This window comes from Dermacentor andersoni, chromosome 2, assembly GCF_023375885.2.
Source record: "Dermacentor andersoni chromosome 2, qqDerAnde1_hic_scaffold, whole genome shotgun sequence".
NCBI lineage: Eukaryota > Metazoa > Arthropoda > Arachnida > Ixodida > Ixodidae > Dermacentor > Dermacentor andersoni.
In genome coordinates this window covers 47,795,848-47,799,004 of record NC_092815.1, presented here as the reverse complement: position 1 = coordinate 47,799,004, position 3,157 = coordinate 47,795,848, and the positions used below count along the sequence as shown (strand labels likewise).

Here is a 3,157-nt window from a genome sequence, read left to right as displayed (position 1 = left end):
TTTTGCACAGAAAGGGCCTAAGGAGGGCTCTTGGCGTTCCGCAGTCTGCTCCTAATAATGCAGTACTTTATGAGTCTCTATCGAGACCTCTTAGCCTAGTCGCTTCACAAAGGCTATTGATGCAAATTGGCCGCCTCAAACAGACGATAGCCGGTCGAGCCCTTCTACAGAGCCTTCGAAAGAGATCCGAGTCCCGAGCGTACTTGGCCCTTAATACTATTGGTTACCTGGGTCTTGACGCTAGAGGTCGAACTAAGAGGTTGAATCCACCTTGGTCTTTCGCGAGCCTCGATTGTTCGTTGACAATTCCTCACGTTCGTGCTAAGCGGAGTTCTCCTTTGGCGGCAACACGTTCGCTCGTACTGGAACATCTTGAAACTGAATATGCACGTCATCTTCAAATTTTTACTGATGGCTCTGCGGACAAGGTCAGAGGATCTAGTGCAGCTGCTTTTCATATTCCCGCTTTAAAGTATGATTGGTCGGTTCGCTTCACTACAGTCGTGTCCTCCACAACGGCCGAAAGCGTTGCCATTGAGGCAGCCCTAAAAAAGCTACGGCTTTGTACGCCTCAACCCGTAGTCATTCTTACAGATTCGAAATCCGCCCTTCAAAGGTTAGAGTATGGGTTCCCTACTGATGCTTTATGTCTAAGCTCCCTACGCTCGGTGCACACTCTCCTTATCAAAGGCTTCTCCATACGATTCCAATGGGTGCCCTCGCACATAGGTATCATAGGCAACGAGATGGCGGACAGCCTTGCCCATAGAGCGCTGTCTGGGAATCCTTTGAGAAAAGTGCCTCAAGAGGACAAGAGACTCTTCAGAGAAGCGGTGTCGTGCCACTTCCACTCTTTGTGGAGCTCACCTCACAAGCCATGTGTGACTAAGGGTCTCAAAAGAAACCAAGCCACTTTACTGCTCCGCATTCGCACGGGCTCTGCTCGTACCCCTGCGTGGATGTGTAAGACTGGCCTGGCGTTGTCACCATTATGTTCAACGTGTGGTGTGTGCGGTGACATAGAACATTACCTTATGTGCTGTACTCTGTATGACGCGGAAAGGAGCGTGTTATTCGGGTCCCTCAAGAGGACAGGAATTCCCCACAGTTCTATACAGGACATTGTTTTCCCGCGCGGGAACCGGTTAGATAGGAAGGAGGTTTCTCGCCTTCTTTTAAAGTACCTGCAGGACACGGATTTGGCCTCCACATGGTGACCTTAGGTGTGACTATGTGTAGTGTAGTTGTGAGGTCTGTGTCTGATTTATATGATTTATGTATTTTAAGTGTCGCTACGGTGGAGCAATTGCCGGCAGCTACTGCAAGGCTAATCCCACCAGTAGCCTACAACCACTCAACTCAACAACTCAACTCAACACCTCCGACAGTTCCTTTTGCATCCTCTGATGTTAAAAATGCGTTGCATTAGCAATGCGATCTCCAGAAAACTCACCCAAGTGGATACAAAGCGAGCTTCGTAGCGTTCTGAAAATCTAGTTACGACAAGCAGCCCAAGCGGTGCAGTGAAGCATCGTGCCACCGCTACACAGCTCTTCGACCTCGACCACAAGCTGGGCTGTTTATCTTTCGGCGATTTCTTTCGTAAAAAACAGCCGTGCAAAACAGCTCTTTTTTCGTCACAATAGTGATTTCCGACGAGCGTACTCGCGATTACTCGTCCAAAGAACTTAATCCAATTGTTACGGAGCGAATTCTTCATGGTAATTTTCCGACCGCAATGCGCGCTTACATGTGTACTAAATAGACAGCCCCATTTTCATGCAGGAGACGAAAAAGTAAGCACGCAAAATAAAAAGAAAACAATTAAGCGTGTAATATGTGTTTCGATCGATTTCTGCGTTCCGTAGAGAGATCACTTCTCTTTGCTAACGAAACTTAACTCTGATTATCTCTTGCAAATGTATGGTTCGCTAGTGATCGCGTTTTGCTTATACCTTAGAGCTTTTTTTCTGAACGGTTTATTTATTATTATTATGTTTCTTTTTTCGCGGAAGACAGAAATGGTGGGATTCGTGAACTGAGGCCCGAAATCGATTCTCGGAGGCAACGTTCATGAACGCATTTCCAGCATTCTTGGAATTATTGAAAAGTTTTCTCCGGAACGACGGAGCATAATATTTCTGCCTGGGGAGAAGCGCGGCCAGTATCGCCCAGGGAATCTCTGGACATCCGCGAGTTTATAACGGCGTTATTTTTATGGCGCAAGATCAAAACGGGAAAAAGCTTTCTGGTCAGCGTAGTTATCTCCTATCTATATTTTTTCACCTTTCGAATTTTACAACGCTATTTTGCACCCAAATTACCAAAACAACGCCATGTCGAAAGAAAAATGGTAGCATTCATTTAGAGGAATGCTCGATAGTATTAAAGGCTGCGGACGACGTCCACTTCGTCAGATATGGGTCTTCCGTTGCTCTCTTCAAATGCTTGCCCGCGCAAATTTCGCGATCGTCCTTGTTTCTTCAGAAATAGGATACAAAGGAAAACGAAACAATGACGTCACAGCAGGGCTCCTCCGTTCGATCGGCAGTGTTAGCTAGGAGCACAATTTTCTCGTGAGCGATACGAAATATCCCCGAGTGAATAAAGGGAAAATCAGACATCCACCCGTTCCTAGCAATTGCTACAAAGGAAACCCATACGGGCTCCTCGAAAGGAAAGCCTCATAGTTGAAGCAAAATTCGTCCTGGTCCGGGACTCGAACCCGGGACCACCGCCTTTCTGGGGCAGCCGCTCTACCATTTGAGCTAACCAGGCTGCTAGCAGATGGCAGGGCGAAGTCGGATTTGTCGACAACACGAAGCAAAGGCAAGTGTCCCGGGTTCGAGTCCCTGACCAGGACGAATTTTTCTTCAGCTATGAGGCTTTCCTTTCGAGGAACCCGTATGGGTTTCCTTTGTAGCAATTGCTAGGAACGGGTGGATGTCTGATTTTTCCTTTATTCATTACTTCTCTCCACCTTGCGGGTTTCCGCAGAACTACTACGTCGAAATATCCCCGAGTTCGAACATGCAGAAAGCGAATAATTCGTTCGTCATCGATAACGCTACGACTCATTCGCTACGCCTCGATCGTGAAAAAAAAAGAAGATGAAGAAGAAGAACGCATATTACCCATGCCTATGCGAACTCCTCCA

General features: G+C 47.2%; 1 non-coding gene across 1 annotated transcript; it reads right to left on the bottom strand.

Annotated features, from left to right (window-relative positions):
* Positions 1-2,703: 2,703 nt before the first annotated feature.
* On the bottom strand, positions 2,704-2,778 carry TRNAS-AGA (transfer RNA serine (anticodon AGA)). Its single transcript has one exon. It is a non-coding gene; the product is annotated as a tRNA-Ser (tRNA).
* Between the last annotated feature and the right edge of the window lie 379 nt (positions 2,779-3,157).